Source organism: Hippocampus comes, unplaced genomic scaffold, assembly GCF_001891065.2.
Source record: "Hippocampus comes isolate QL1 unplaced genomic scaffold, H_comes_QL1_v1.1 scaffold94, whole genome shotgun sequence".
Taxonomy (NCBI): domain Eukaryota; kingdom Metazoa; phylum Chordata; class Actinopteri; order Syngnathiformes; family Syngnathidae; genus Hippocampus; species Hippocampus comes.
Window position 1 is genome coordinate 1,075,050 of NW_017806059.1, and position 16,745 is coordinate 1,091,794.

The 16,745-nt window shown below is 40.5% G+C and overlaps 1 long non-coding RNA gene across 1 annotated transcript; it reads left to right on the forward strand.

Moving 5' to 3' along the window:
* The first annotated feature begins 7,915 nt into the window (after positions 1-7,915).
* LOC109529655 (uncharacterized) lies at positions 7,916-8,925 on the forward strand. The gene is made up of 3 exons (XR_002170874.1): positions 7,916-8,131; positions 8,220-8,395; positions 8,665-8,925. It is a non-coding gene; the product is annotated as an uncharacterized LOC109529655 (long non-coding RNA).
* Positions 8,926-16,745: the final 7,820 nt, after the last annotated feature.

Sequence of the window (16,745 nt, forward strand, 5' to 3'; positions counted from 1 at the left end):
CAGCTGTCTTCGGGCAGTAGGCGGGGGACACCCTGAACCGGTTGCTAGGCAATCGCAGGGCACACAGAGACAAACCATCATCCGCGCTCACATTCACACTTAGGGACAATTTAGAGTCTTCAATCAGACTACCATGCATGTTTTTGGAATATGGGAGGAAACCGGAGTACCCGGAGAAAACCCACGCAGGCACGGGAAGAACATGCAAACTCCAAACACGCTGGAATCGAACCTGTGCACTGTGAAGTCAACGCGCTAACCACTGGGCCACCGGCACTGGATGTATGCCTGTAAATTGGCCAACCAGAGTTGAGGGAAATCATATGTGATTTGTGTGGTCAACATGAATGATATCTCATAAATATTTTGACACAGCCAACCAATCAGTGGCACATGGACTGACCACTGATAATGCACGAGCAGTGAATGAGATTCCGACCAATGACAGTATAGAGTGAGCTGCAACCAAGGAGTTTAGACTTTATTATAGAATACTTATAAGAACTGCAATTTTAGTTCACTTCAGAGTGAGCAAGGTGTGCTGTAGGAATACTGTTTGATCTAAATGTAGCGTTTCTTGTTGTATTTGACAGTCAGTTGGATGACAAAATACACGTGACTGAATGCTGATGCATGCTATTCCTTGGCCTTGAGAACATTTTCCGAAATCCTAGTCTTTAATTGAGAAACCCTGCTCGAGCTTCTTATGATGACAACAAAAAAAAATAGCTTCATAAAATGTTGATAGATTTTAAAGTTGATCCTGCATTTATTTTTGTGTTGCACTTTGTGTGTGTGTGTGTGTGTGTGTGTGTGTGTGTGTGTGTGTGTGTGTGTGTGTGTGTGTTTGTGTGTGTGCGCGTGTGTAACCAATAATATTCCTGCATCGAAACGGAAGACACATTGAACTAACATCTGTGGGAAATGTTTTCCTGCGACTCCATTGATTTTGCCTTGCTCTAGCTTTGTCTGAAAAGATATGTTCAGGTTCTTCAAGAAAAAAAAATGTGATGCTCTAATCTTTGTGCCATAGGAGTTACGCTTTAGAAGCATAAGGCTCTTATCAGTGATTGATAATGCTTAACTCAAAAACATATAGAAGCATTAGGAATGTCAATATTTTGCTGTCGACTGAAGGTGACCCCTGGTTCCTCTGTTTGCTGTGTGTGCACAGAGGGCTTTGATGGTAAATTTGTAAGGGTGGTTATGTGGGGAGGCTATTATGGATTTGCTATCTAGCCTCAAGTGTTTGCGGCTGATTATGTGATTAAATCAATAATAATTTCTGTTTGGGCTCCTTTGCTCCTCTGCTTCATCTTCCTTTTCCTGTGTAGTTGAGCAGAACGGTGGATGGGAACGCGCATGCGCCAAATTACTTACACAAGCCACCGCATGATCGTTTTCTTTATTACTGAAGGGATTTACGAAAACATTGACACCAAAATGGCTTTGAAATATGGGAACAATTGGTTTAATTAAAAAAAAAAAAAGCACAATGAAACCGCACAAAACATCCGTCACTGATGGTGTAGTTATACATAATGGGCCAGACTTCTCACTTCTCACTCAGGAACTGCGTGAAAGTGAGAGTGAATCGTTGTCTGTCTTTGTATGTGCCCTGTACCTGACCGGCGACCAGTCCAGGGTGTAGTTCACCTTTCATCCCAAATCATCTGGAATAGGCTCAGTATACCCATCACCCAAAAGCAGACCAAAAAAAAAAAAAATGGATTGTTAGGTGACATCCACCAAATGTGCAAAACTCCAAGATTTCCACAGCTTATCTTGTTTTATCTTAATGTCTTTTTTTATTCATTCCAGTGTCTTTATGTCGCCTTCATACTTGGTTTGGTGCCAAAGTATGCCCAGTCATTGAGCTGCACATGCTTGCCTTTCCTGTTCTGCCAAGTTGGATGTTATGTCTAGACTGCAGGAAATGCAACATTACATTTTGTTTACAACCAACAGGAACTAGAACCAGAAGCTGTTACGAGATGAAAGGGTGCTACCCAGAGAGAAAATGTGTGTGGCTGAAGCTCCTGGCTTTGTCAACAATCGAGCCAGTAAAGGAGAGGCAAAATGGAGAAATGGCGCGGAACTGCTGTTGCTATCTGTTAGATGAACTGTTTACGCTCAACGCTGCATTCTCAACCGAGATTGCAGGTGCTGAATGAGAAGTCCCAAGTTGTGTGTTTTTGCCTTCCATTCACGGTGGCTGTAATTTCACCATGCGAGTGTGACTATAACGTACACTTAGTTTGTCTTGTGGCCGTGCGTGTTAAGTGATGGTGTGCGGCTGCGTTAACTCAGAATCCCCTCAGCAGCCTCTTAAATCTATGCCCAATAAAAATCAGCGCAGGCTTGAAAAACAAAACGCAGGGAAACATCTGTAAAACATTGATTTTGCAGATTGCAAACCAGCTGCATGGCTAATGAGAAAAAAAAATCATTTTTGATTCATTAACCCAAAAATTGGAGAATCTACGCTGCCACAAGGGAGGTGACAAGTGCTGCAGGCTTGATCACACAGGAAGAGGAGGAGGAGGACACGCTGCTGGAGCAAAGGAACTGTCGCTTGCCAGCTTGCAAGGGGAATGCTACAAGAAGAAAAACGGCTCCTATTATGGAGATCAAAAAGGGATTCAATATTTTCCATTCAGTGACAGATGCCTGTGTGATCCGTCGAATGTGAGTGAAACGTTGAAGTTTACGATCTTTAAATTGCAGTCGTTTTTGTCTTATCAGTGTGCCCATGCAGCAACATAACATTGAAAGTATTCAAAGTAAAACACACACGTGCTTTTATGTACAGTAATAATAGATAACAGCTCCCATCCGTCCCTTTTCCAATCACTAATAATTTGTTGATCAGCAGTTTTCTAGTATGTCTATGTTTTTCCTAGTGTTACGCTCAGTAATTTTGGCACCCTTCACAATTTCTGGAAATGAAAATGCAAAAAGTACTCCTTGACTAACTGACTGTGCCCTGGTTCCAAATGACCAAATTGGCTGTTGGGAACTGTGTCATTTTCCTTGACTTTCTTGAAAGAGCACCCGAACCAAGCATAAAGCACATCATCCATCAATTTTCCGATCCGCCTATCCTCACAAGAGTCGTGAGGGGTGCTGGAGTCTATCCCAGCCGACTTTGGGCAGTAGGCGGGGGACACCCCGAACCAGTTGCCAGCCAATCGCAGGGCACACAGAGATGAACAACCATCCACGCTCACACTCCATCATTATTATTTTAAATATGTATACCTGTACTTCATTTAGGGCTCGTGCCTGGCAATCAGTTTCAGGGTGTACCCCGCCTATGACCCCAAGTCAGCTGGCATAGGCTCCAACATGCCCGTGACCCTAGTGTGGATAAAGCAGTTCAGATAATGAATGGATATATGTCACGTGGCGAGTGGAATTAGGAACCAGAAGCAGACATGGCACGGAAGTTGCGAAGTAAAAGTCTTTACATGCAAAAATTCAACGTAAAAAACAGAGAGCAGGGCTGGTTGTAGCAGGGCATGGAAGGTTTAATTTTCTGACAAGTATTTTCTATTGTACTTGCAAATATAGTTTCAACGTATTTGCCAGTCAAAAATGTTTACTTTACATTAGCAGTTCAATGCTTACGAACTTTACTGATAGGGACCTGTTAGTAGACTGGTGCCCTTGCGCTCAGTGTAAAAACAGACGTAAGTTCATTTTCGTGTCAGAGCAAGACTGGTCCAGCATATTTAAGGCAGGGTTTCCCTGCATCTGGGTGTTATGGTTCTCGCCATCGACTCATGCGATAATTTCGTAACAGAAAGTAGTCTGACCTCGATGCAGAAACCGGCGTATTGTCATTTTTGTGCAGGGGCAATGTTCTCATTCAGCATGTTTGTGAATTTGATAGACATGCTACGCTTCACCCCACAGCATATCTGCAAATTTGGTTACAACAAGTATAATACATTTTAAAATGAAGTCCATTTTGCAGCATTGGTGCTCTAACGCCATTTGGGTGTATTTGACTGAGGCACAGGCAAACCAGTCACCGCGAGCGTGACATAGGGAGCTGTGCCCGCCCACCAAGGGGCACGGATTTCTAAAAATAAATGTGGATTATTTTTATTATTTTTATTCTTATTCTTATTATATTTTATCACAATAGCTATTTTAGAGTTGTGAAATGCTGATGTAAAAATATGAACGGTGATTTTTGTTTCATTGATGGTCCGTCTCATCTACAACAGCCAATCAGGGCCTGATTGAAATGAATGTTAGGTATGCAGGAACCAGTATGGAACAAGTTTGTCAATGTTTGCATGCACATTTTGCAAAGTGAATCTGGAAGGTTTTTTTGGTTTGTTTGTTTGTTTTGTATGTATCATTGTGTAAGACATGCCTGTAAAATATGTACGCATTATGAAATAACATGAGCCGAGGACACTTCAGTAGCCTGGCACTTGGGGCAACAATCTAAAACTCAACATAAGGGGAAAAATGTAATTTAATATGTCAGAAAATTTAATTATTAGTCACCAAAAAGTACCTGTCTGTGGACATCTTGACTTGTGCCAAAATCACCCTCTGAAAATATCACAGTGTTTGTCACAATATTTTGTATTTATGGACAAAGATCTTCTCTCATTCAGTGATATAAGCTTTGTAGTGAGCGTCTCGGTGGCACGGAAAATGGCATCACCTTAAAAATCGGTAATACTTGAACGATCATTCTGATATATTTTCAGCGGTTGAGGTGAGCATAGGTAGAGATGTCAACATAAATTTTGGTGACCACGGATCTCAGTTTTTGGACATTAGGTGACGTTTAGTTTCCCACATTTCACATTCACACTATGGCAAGTGAGGAGGCATATAATACATTTGCGTGGGCTACTAAAGAGCCAATTGAACTAATTTCCAAAAATCAACTTTGGAAGCCACAAACTATTGGACATCTAAAGTGATGATTGACTTTCTTTTACATTTTTTTTTTTTAATTTCTGCTACAGACAATGCGATGTCAGTGCACCCACCATAATGGACATATAGGCTCCAGTACCCCCCTCGACCCATGTGAGGATAAAGCGGCTCAGAAAATGGATGGATGGATGGATATACAGTGCCATTTTTTTTTCTAGAAGTCGCTCCGAGCCAAATGCATCAACAAAGCCCTTTGAGACTCTTCTGTGATGAAGGGCTACGTAAATAAATTGGACTTGACTTATGACAAAGTACATCAGAAGATCGAAAATCTTTCAAAAATGTGACTCCAAGATTTGATTAGTTGTATTTTTGTTTGGGTGTGCTGATTATTAAGATAATATGGGTTGTTTGTTTTGCTGACATGCATTACTCAAATTAAGAAGAGATTTCGTTTGCTTTTTTTTCTTTTTTTTTGAAAAGTAATAATAATTATTGAATCCGCCAAGATCATCACCCATATCAATTGCTTTTTTTTCTTGTTTTTTGAAAAGCACGATCTTCCCGCTAATTATTGAATCCGCCAAGATCATCACCCATATCATTTGTCTCATTCCCGATGAGAATTTGTAACAATGACACAGATTTAGATTTGAATACTCCCTCAACATCCGTCTCTCCAGTCATCTATCTATTAGCTTGCCTATCCTTGGCCATCTTGCCCTGGGCAATGGGAAGCCTAATTGTTTACCAAAGGGTTGCGGCTCATTTGCTCCCGGAGATTGGGCCTAATTAACACTAACTTGTCTGAACACAGAGGAGTGCTGTCCACTCCGCTTTAATCTAATCTGTACTCTTTCAAAAATAATGAGATCATTTACACCTCATTAACGGGCAATGTAATGCCTCTGCATTAATCATAATGATTGCTTATCATTTCACTTTGCAATATTATCTCCTCTAATGAAACTGTTCACACAACTGCCAAGTGGGCCTTAATTGGTCGTGTAAAATCACAGAGTACTCGGCAGATTGTCACGACGTGTGAAGTTCTAATTTGCATCGACGGGAGGGGGAAACATGGGGGTGGGTATCAAAGTCGGGTGGGGGGCGGGGTCGGTGAATGGCATCAAAAGGGGCAATGGGAAACCTGCATTTGGAAACATAAGCAGCAGGGTGATGAGGAATACGAATGGTGGTTTCTACGTGGGACACACAAACTCCATTTGCATCAATTTTAACCTTTGCCTTCCATTTAGGATGGCTCACCTCTTGCTATACGATCTATGTTAGCGTAGCATTTGGTGACATAACGTCCATTCTTTTGATTGCTTTAGGGTTACCGCACTGAGGCCTAGGTAAGAAAACTATAACTCCAAAAAAACAGGTCTTGCACTATAAACTTATGTTGGCTACTTTATTTTCCCCCAATTGGTTACCTCTTACAGGTCTGGCTGTCAGGGGGGTAATAAACTGCTCAAACCGGTTAGGACATAGCATCCCTCGCCAGCATCTGACCCGCCAAAAGAGGCCATGCTTGACTGCAAGCGGCATCATTGAGGCTGCTCGCTCGCTACCCTGGCCCTTCTGGCTTAGGAGGGCTTAGGTGTGGATGTCATTTGCTCCTTCTCCTTGGTCGGAGTGGCGAGCTACTAATTGTGGTTCTTGGTGAGATGAGCCAAGGGGAGAAGTTTGCCCAAATTGAAATCTGAGCAGCGTGTCAGAGATTTGGGACGACTGCTGCTACATCAAGCAGTTATATGATGCGGCATGGAAAGGAATTGTAATTTTTGACTCATTTAATCATCCACTGCCGAGTGCCTGTGCCAAACCTGGATCTCTTCCTCTTTCTTTCTTTTCACTGTTTAGTACAACTCCTTGTAGGGTGATGTGTTTTAGCTGTGGAATCAACCAAAAATTCAAGCAAAAGTTAAGTCATAGTCAAATATAATTTCATTTCAACAGCAACTAAGGCTGGTCTAATATCGCAAAGGCTTTGGAAATAGAAAAGTCGTCTTTTCTTGGTGCACTGAATCCGAGGGAAAATACACAAGCCAATTTACCGCCGCTGCAGTTTATGAAGGGCCCTTGTTAACATCCACCACGGAGTTGGAATCAAATGCTTGCACTGGCATCTCCACGCGCTGATATGATTTATTCTCTCCCCGAGGACCTTTCTAATGAACAGAGATGTATGCTCAGCTGCCCTGTACATGTAACCCCTGTGTGCTCTGCGGCTTGCCGTGCTGTAATATGATAAGTGTCTTGTCGATAGCTTGTATGATATGCTAATCATACTAAAACACCGTGCCTCGGGCGGTCCCCTTGTTTATTTATGAAGGCTTGACCTGAGGGAGAGGAATAATCGGCTTTTCTCTGAACTCTCTAACCCCGGGAGCCAAGGGAACTGCCAATCACACACATATGAGTCCTAGAATTCTTCCACCTCCTTTTCACACTCACTCTGCGCCCCCTCCACCTATTGGTTGAAATGGCAGATACATGAAAATTGCCGTTTTGTGCGTTTAGCCTATCCAATGTCAAGTGCACTAATCATAAAAGTAACTTTAAATTAGCACTGACATAAACAAGCTGTTGGGAGATTATACTGCTGGACTGCAATGAAATTCAAACGAGTGAATTAATCCTTTCCTCACAAAATTTTGAGCAATGTGTCGATCCGGCGAATCCTGGCGTACTTAATGTAATTGTTTAAAAGATTTATGAACTTTGCAACAATTTTTTTTTCAGACATTTGACATTAATATGGCACAACTGAAAGCGCAATTTACTGCTGGGAAATAACTGATTGTATGGTGCCCCTTGGTTGAGTACACTTGGCGCCGCATTCGGAAAGTACCTTACTGCAAGGACCTCATGCTTGACTTCACTATTGCCCACTTGATCCAATGTAAAAAAAAAAAATCATGGGCTCCTTACATTAAATGACCCTTGCACAAGTGTAACTAACTACAGTAAATGGATGCTACACTTATTTTTGTGTATACGCTTGGGATACTCTTGTAAGGTAACTTTCTGCAAAACCTGAGTCCCAAGATTTTTAATTATCATCCAAATTCCAATGTAAATGTCTAACAGATTTTATTTTCTGATTCCACCTCTTTTGATTTCAGAGCATTCTGAAAAAAAGTGCAAATGTGAGCTGGGGTGGAACACAAAACATCCGCGCTCATGCTTTGCATCTGTGAGCTTCGGAACAAAGGTTTGTTTGTGTGCCTCAATCACTCTTGGTCATGAAAGCAGACACTTGAAAAAAAGTCCTTCTCTTTTTTTTTTTTTTTTTTTTCCAGGGAAACACTCTAAACCAACATCCTGGGTATAAATTTGCAAAACGCAATACAGGCCTGATTGTGTGTCGAGTGGATGTGGGATGCATACGAATAGACCATGTGCCCCTTCCTCTCTCCTCCTCTGCCACAAAATAGTACAACTCTTTCTCCCCTCCCCGGTGTTCTGATGCAGCCAAGTAAGTAAAAAAAAAACTCTCTCTGCAACTTAATTGTTTTTCTCGTTACCATACTGAACTCTGATCTTGTTTCACTTCCACCAATATGCCAAACACAAATGTAGACAATTGTAATATTCTAGAGACAAATTATTTTCCACATGACACCAACCTGTCCTTGGTGGGAATGTGTGAAAAGTAGAAAATTGCCTTTATAATAATTGAAATTTGTATCTTGTCTTTTTTTGTACAATCTTCACATCTTCCCATTTTGCTGTGCCAAATGGCAGCATAGTTACATGTACACATTCTGCAGCACGGGACTATGTCGGGGAGAATGTGAATGCCTGGGAACAAGTGAAGTCTTGGCACTGTCAGCAGGTCAGCTTGAAGCCCTCTCATAGCCCAGCCCTCAGGACCAGGTGTTCCCTGCATTCAGATGATACGCTTATTCATAGACTGCCTCAACTGGAGTATTAAAACAAGAAATTTGCAAGTGAATGCTGATATAATCCTGGAAATATATGTCTCCATTAAAAAGTATCCCATTTAAAGGAACAAGACGGTCTTTGTGTGAAGCTTTATGTATATTTATCAAGGCACTAAAAGGGATTCAGTGGAGGGGGTGCGTTGGGACTGACAAGGGGAGGGGGGTCTAAGGGAAGGGATAAGGGGTAGCATGGCATACTTTCCAACTGTTTAAATGTTAATTTCAAACTTAACAGCCCTTGTCCTGGAACTATTTATACACCAAATGCAAATTATGTGTTTTTTCTTTTAACTCCTTTTGTTAAGGTGTTTTCTGGACACTTGACTGTTGAGGAAAAAATGCAAATGTATATGGATGGAAAGTTGGGAAAACTCTTGGATTTAACAGCTGTTCCAGTTTGTTCGAGCGGGTCTCAGTTTCAGGCTCTCACACAACAAACTTTATTAAGTCTCAAAACGATCACAGGGAGAGCTTCTTTGCTCATTGAAATGATAATTCTTTGGATTATTGGGAGAAGACAATGGTTCACAATTTGGGTAAAAAAAAGTGACATGTTCTATTGAAAACGGAAAAGAGCACTAACCATCATGGTGTGTGGTTGCTGTTCCTTTATAATAATGACAGTCATTTTGTGTGTGTGTGTGTGTGTGTGTGTGTGTGTGTGTGTGTGTGTGTGTGTGTGTGTGTGTGTGTGTGTGTGTGCGTGTGTGCGTGTGTGTGTGTGTAAAGAGGTATATGTACTCGGCGATAAGTCCGCTGCATGCTCCACCACATGCATAGATCTGCACACTAATTTCCAAATGTGATTCAATGGCTTGGTAATGGTGAAATATTGACTACATGGCTCTAGCATAAACACTGCAAGCCTCTTTGCTCTTGGTTTGGGTATTTGGTTCATATTTCTGCGTAATGCAGGAAATTCCGGTTGACTTCGCTATAGAAGGAGCAGGGTGAAAAGTGAGTCATTTGCATGAGACATGTACAACTCCTCAAAGTCGGCTACTTTCAGAGAGACAAAAAAATACAGGGTTAAAGATGTCTTCCCCTTTACGAAAAAAAAGTCAAATATTTTTTTCAACTGCCCTGAAAATCGTAGATCAGATACCCCATTGATTTAGTTTATGTTCAAAATGCCTTAAATATCAAAAGTAACATTTCATTTTGAGTGCTGGGCCTCCTGGCGCCCATCCTCACTTCTGGGAGTCCAACATGATTTTATGTGTGAGGTGGCTGCTTTGAAAAAGATTTTTTTTGAAAATTGGGTATCAGCGGAAGACAGACAGGAAACAACATGCCTTTCACAGGGACTATGTCCTCCAACTACAGTAAAACATGAAACCTAAATGAATGCACTCTACACCTGAAAATTATTTTTTTCCTCTCATTTAAGACCGACGTTACCCCCTCACTGTGTAAATACACTCTGTTCTCACACATGAATAAATATCCTGTCCATACTGGAACTCAATTTAAATCCAGAGTATTTCCTGCAGTGAAGAAAAAAAAACTTAAATAAGTATTTTAATCGTAACAAATGCAGACAATTTCCTTTTAATTAATAAATAAGTGACTATGAAGCTGCAATTTATTTTGATGATGTTTTACTCATTGGGCTCTATTCGCATGGCCAGTGCAAGTGTGGTACTGAGGCGCAGTGTAAATCTGCACAGGGGTGAGTTAGACTAAATTTTGGTATTTTGGTACACCCATTTAAGTGGGCGCTGTGTAGTGCATCTAAAAAAGGGTGTTTTGGACTCTTGTGGGCGTGAACACAGATGACTCTATTTGGCGCCAATCGAAGCGGCTTCTCTCATTTTTTTTTTCAGCACCGCACGCAAGAGTCTTGCTGAGTGTTACTGACATGGCAGAATAAAAATGAGGCTTTCTTGATTCCTATGGCAAGCCAAGATGCACAAAGTATGTTTACAAGAAATTGCAAGCTGACCTCTATAGGTGATTTTGATATAAAGCTGACTCTGGCGATCACAGATCTGTGAAGTGAGCACTAGGAGACCGCCTTCCACATTGACACGTGTCCCCGTGTGCCCACCCGAACTACCCACACCGGCCATCACTGTGTCATTCCAGTGGACTGATTTTAAAAATATTTAACAAAGATGATTATAATATTGCATTCTATGAATTGATTTCTACAGCGATGCTACAACGGTTCAATGCAGACGGTTGTCATATTGATGAATGAAATCCAATGATATCGCTGACATGTCCGCAAAGCTCAGAATCTGTCTGCCTGCAGCTTGAGCATTACACTCCCCGTTCCAATAGTTACATGTGGATCAAGCAGAAGTGAAGTCGATGTGTACTATGAGCCACCAGACTTTCAGGTGCGCTGAGCACATGTCAAAGGAACATCCATCATTTCGCCGAGAAATGAACCAAATTCCCAAACAGGCGCATCAGGGCTTGCGTGGGCACGAAAATCGGGATAAGTGAGTTTTCACGCTGGAGCACAGCTGCGCTGTCTGGGAACATAGAGCCCATTGTGTTAAGGTTTGGCCAATATTCTGAAGAAATTATTCGAACAAATAGAAGACATCACTTTAGCGCTATCCTTTCGTAAGGGCTTGTTATTCCTATGTCAGTAAATAATGGTAATATCTTTTCGGTAAGAGTGCAAATGTTTGACCTTCCTCCAGACAAAGAAGAACACAAGGCCTCTTGAAGTGAATAGGACACTAATTAAATATACAATCATTCAATGCATATATAATCAATCAATCAAGCCTCAATGCAATACTCTTCTGTTCTCAAGAATTTTGTTGAGAGGGTAAAAACACTCAAGTGTAGATGAAAAGTAGAAAAGAAGTGTTTATTTGCTACAACCATTCAAGTACAAGTGCCCTTCATTAAACCCATGTAACTTTGTACATTATCTGAAACAATCTGCAAAGTTGTGTTATGGATGCTTTGGATTTAATCAATGTTTTTTTTCCATTACTCTTCATACCAAAAAAATAAATTAAAAAAAGCCCAAAAACAAAACATGAATATGCAATTACAAGTCATCACTGAAATCTGTCTGTCTAATTATGATGATAATATCCCCGCTCCAAACAAAGAACCTTTCCAAGTGCTCTTGTTTACAAAAGAGGGAAAGTACAGCAAGCATTCTGCTCACTGCAAGACTGGGGCCGAGGGCAATGCCTACAAAGCGGTTGCATCACTTCGCTAACACGATCACCTGAATTGTGCACATTCCATTGTGGTAAAATATCATAAATTGCCACATCAAGTAACCACCCCCCTCTCCAGCGTGGACCAAAATGATTATTTATGTGGCTGCAAAGAGACAATTAGTCATATTCACATGCTGAAATTAATTGGCAGACATGCGGGGGATGAAGAGGGAGAACAAAGACAGCTTTGTCTCACTTCTTTTCCATCTGACAGGGATAATTAAATAAATGAAATAGGAATTCCTCACTAGGGGTCCTGTTGACAATGTTATTTTGTGTCTTGTTCCTCGTCGCCTTTTCCCTCTTTTGTCTTCCTACTTATGCTAATGTGTAATCTGTTTTCTTTTTTCCTTTTTTATGCTGCATGACAGCTATAAGCAGTCTCTACTTTTTTCACCGCTCCCCTTTTCATATGATCACTTGTACTTGTGGTGCAGATGACTGCAATGAACTGTTTTTAATGTTGTACTCTCTGTAGCTCCTTATTAAGGCATGTTTGCAAAATTTCCCATCTAAAAATATATTTATTTACTTACCTGGCACATTCAGGGCCATCCCCTTCAACCAATCATAGGTCGACTGCTTTTCTACAGTTCATAAGGAATTAAAACACAAGTGACAGTAATATTTCTATAACTTTTTGCGTTTAGTTCAGGTATTTTTTATTTATTTTTTGCTGGTGTTGTTCTTCAATCAGATAGTCAAATCAAAGTTTTTTTTTTAATTATTTAAAAAAATATTTACAAGATTAAAGCTCCCGAAATCTATGCTCCATCATTTGTTTCCTTTATGTCATGTGAATCCCCTTCCCAGCATCACAGAGGAACATTTGATCAAAGAACTTTGTGGTTAGAGTGGAATTATGGGTTATGTCACCTTTCACCACAAAAGTAGAATGGGGGCCTCTCGTTGTGTTTCACTTACATGAGAAACCGCCTCTGTCATGTTTCTCACAACTGAGAAAACTTCACGTGGCACATGTCACAGTAAAAGCATTCTAAGTGTTCATTTGAGTTGTAATCATAACAAGATACACGAGTTCTTAAATAGTGCGTCGTTGTGTATTTTTCTCTCTTTTTTCCTCGTATAACGAAAGATAAGCCGAGGCAACTTTCACTTTTTGTTTTTGCGTTTCATTTTCTGCGAATAACACAACAAAAATCCTAGTTGAATAAAAAAATAAATCAAATAATATGCTGAGATAGAGCTGAACTAATCTTGAACTTTTTTTTTTTTTGTAAATACGAATCAAGCAATTTAGGCAAACAATTTAGAACTCAGAAGATCGATGCCTTTAGCCTAATTAGGGTTTAACGTGAATCTGAACCAACGTTGCTTTCATTTTAACCACTAACGTATTCATACGTGAACGGCCTTGTTGTGTCTAATGTTTGCCACATTTGTTCTTCAGTGTACATCTAATTGCCCAATGCTATTTGATAGTGCCAGCATTCACAGATCTCAGCAGCCTCTAGGCCTCTACACCAACGGAGTATCCTCAAAAAACACTGGGGTAGTACAGTAATAGCTGGACCATCAGGGAGCCAGATGAAAGGGCTGGGAAATGGTGCCAGAAGCCCCAAAAGGATTTAGTGTTGTGAAGTGTTTCACCCCTCTGATAAGCTGTGTTGTCCTATGGTCGTTTTCCCAAAAGCGAAAGGGCGACAGTACATACATACAGGATTTAGCCACTGCCGTATTCATTTCTAGCAGGTTAATTTGGTTAATTCGTCTTGTTTGCCAATGAAGTGACAAATTTCACAGTGATGATAGGCGAGAGTCTACTTTTTTTTCTTTAATGCCATGAGCACTACCAACATTCCCTTCACACGCTTCACCGCTGACGTAGAATAACCTATTTAATTTAATCATTAATTGACACTTTTTTTTAGCACTCCCTTCAACACATTCTCTTCAAGCCTTCATTGATTGTTGTTATCAGTAAAATAATAATTAATTTTTCGACAGGCTTAATATTGTTCTTCTGGAGCCCTTCCCCGTTGATTTTCAAATCACTGAAATGTGATGAACATCTTGTACTGCAGGGATGGCCAACCCGCGGCTCGCGAGCCTCATGCGGCTCTTTGGCCGGTTCAATACGGCTCCCGGGCTTTCACACGACAAGCGTAGAAAATGCCTCCTTTCCTTCAGAGTTATGATACTTGGAATGGCACAATTTCTTTCACAAATAGCACAATTCTGCCTCCTTTCGCCTTGCAACTTTTTTTTCCTCTATATCCACCCACACCATTTTGAAGCCGTGTATGCTGATAGCAGAATCAGCAACAGTATAGTGAGCCACTTCTCTGTCAGGAAGTAGAAGCTGCACTCACAATAAATCCTGTCCCATTCCACCAGGACTTTCATTTCCACACACTTCCACACGGGAAAGAGATAACATTCTCCATGATGATCAACTGTAGGAAAAGTTAACATCTCCATCTGCATTTTGATCTAACGTCATTTCACCAATTATTGATGTCAAGGCACATATCAACCAATGGAAGGAAGAAACAACAACAACAATGTCACCCTCCAGCATGAAATAGAGTGGAAGTTACCTGCTCAATGCTCAGATTAAAATCAATATTGAGGTTCAAACAGAAGAGAAATAAATGAAAATGTGTAAACAGGGTTGCTTAACAATGACGGTTACCTTATAACAGAAGCAAATGTTCCCATGTGATCAAAACACCAGCGAATGCGGAAATGATTTTTAATATGACTGGGATCTTCAAAGATGATTTTTTTTGATGAGACTCAATGTGCATTTTTGCCTGATTTCATTTCATCTGTTCAATTGTTCTATTCATGAGCTTTTAAAAGGTTAGAATCTCAGATGGGGTCCTGACCTGCACTTGGAATTTACTTTTCAGTGGCATTTCAACAGTTCCTGAAAGTTTTGGGTAAATATCATTTTCCCCAACATTCTGTCTGCTATGAACTTGTACCAAACCTGAGCAAAATGCATTTTTCTCAAAACTAGGGATTTCAAACTGGCAACATTAAAATTGCTGTAAAATGTCAGTTTTTGAGGTAATTCCATGTTTTATCTATCATCTTAAAGGTAATTAGATGTAGACTTAGAATATGTTAATATATGTTGATTTGCATTTTTGTTGTTGTGTAAAATGTAAATAAAAATGGAGTACTATGATTTGAAAATCAAATTTCCCTCATTTTGAATTTGACACTTGCAACCATTTCCAAAACAGCTAGAACAGGGGCAACGACTAAGAAAGTTGAAAAAAAAAAAACATACAGTTTGGAACATTCCACAGGTGACCAGGTTAATTGGAAACAAACGTGTGAGTGTCATGACATGACTGGATAAAAAAAGGAGCTTAACTCTGGTGGTATAGTGGTCGCCTTCCAACCTGAAGATAGTGGATTCCATTCTCAGCCCTTGTGACCTAGTCAAAGTGTCCATGAGCAAGACACGAAACCCCTAATTGCTCCTGATGCTGCATCATCAGTAGGAGAAGGAGGAGACAGTGTTAAAGCACTTAACGTGTCTTGTAGGTGACAAAAAGTGCTATTTACTCTAAGTGTAAAACCATTTACCATTTTCCATCCCCGAAAGACTCAGTTATTCACGAGCAAGGATGGAACAAGGTTCACCACTTTGTGAACACCTGTGTGACAAAATCGTCTAAGACAGTTTAAGAACATCAATTCCCAATGTACTATTAGAAGGAATTTAGTGATTTCATCATCTGCAGTGCATAATATTAACAGATTTAAAAAATCTGGAGAAATCTCTGCATGTAAGTGGCAAGGCCAAAGCGCAACATTGAATGCCTGTCACCTTTGATTCTTCAAGCGGCAATACATTAAAACCAGTTGTCAGTAAACACTAGTAAAGGATACTTACAGTGTGTTGCTACATCTTCTACCGTGCAGAGCAAAACACACCGAGACATGCTGTTGGCTTCTATGGGCCCAAGTTCATTTGAGATGGACCGACGCAAAGTGGAAACGTGAGTGGTAGTCTGACGAGTCCATATTTCAAATTATTTTTGGAATTCATGGATATCTTGTCCTGTGGGTCAAAGAGGAAAAGGACCATTTCCAAAGCTCAAATGCAAGCATCTGTTAGGTACGGGAGTGTTTTAGTACCCGCGGCATGCATACCTTGCAAAAATGGGAATATACCATTTATGATGAATGGTACATACAGGTTTCGGAGCACATATGCACATATCCACCATCCAAGTAATGCTTTTTTTAAGTGACTTTCCTGCTTATTTCAGCAAGACAATGCCAGGCCACATTCTGCATAGTTTCGCTGTCTGTCCTGTGCAAAACGTGTACATCCATTTTGGTCTTTTTCCAAATGTTTACCTTAATGGGATGCATTCATGTAAATAAAAAAAAAAAAAAGAAAAAGACAAAAATGGATATGTGTGTTTTTCAAAGGACAGACGACATGTTACAACAGCATGGCGTTGCAGTGAAAGCATGTGAGTACTACGGCAGCAGTGCAGACCTGTCTCCTATTGAAAATGTATGCCGCATGAAGACACACAAAATATGACAAGTATGGGAAAGAATTCCACCTATAAAAATCTTGGACAATTTGTGTCCTCAGCTCCCAAACACTTATTGAGTGTTGTGGAATGGAAAGGTGCTGTGAGACAGCTGTGTAACGTGCCCCTATCCCAGCTGTTTTGGAATGCGTTGC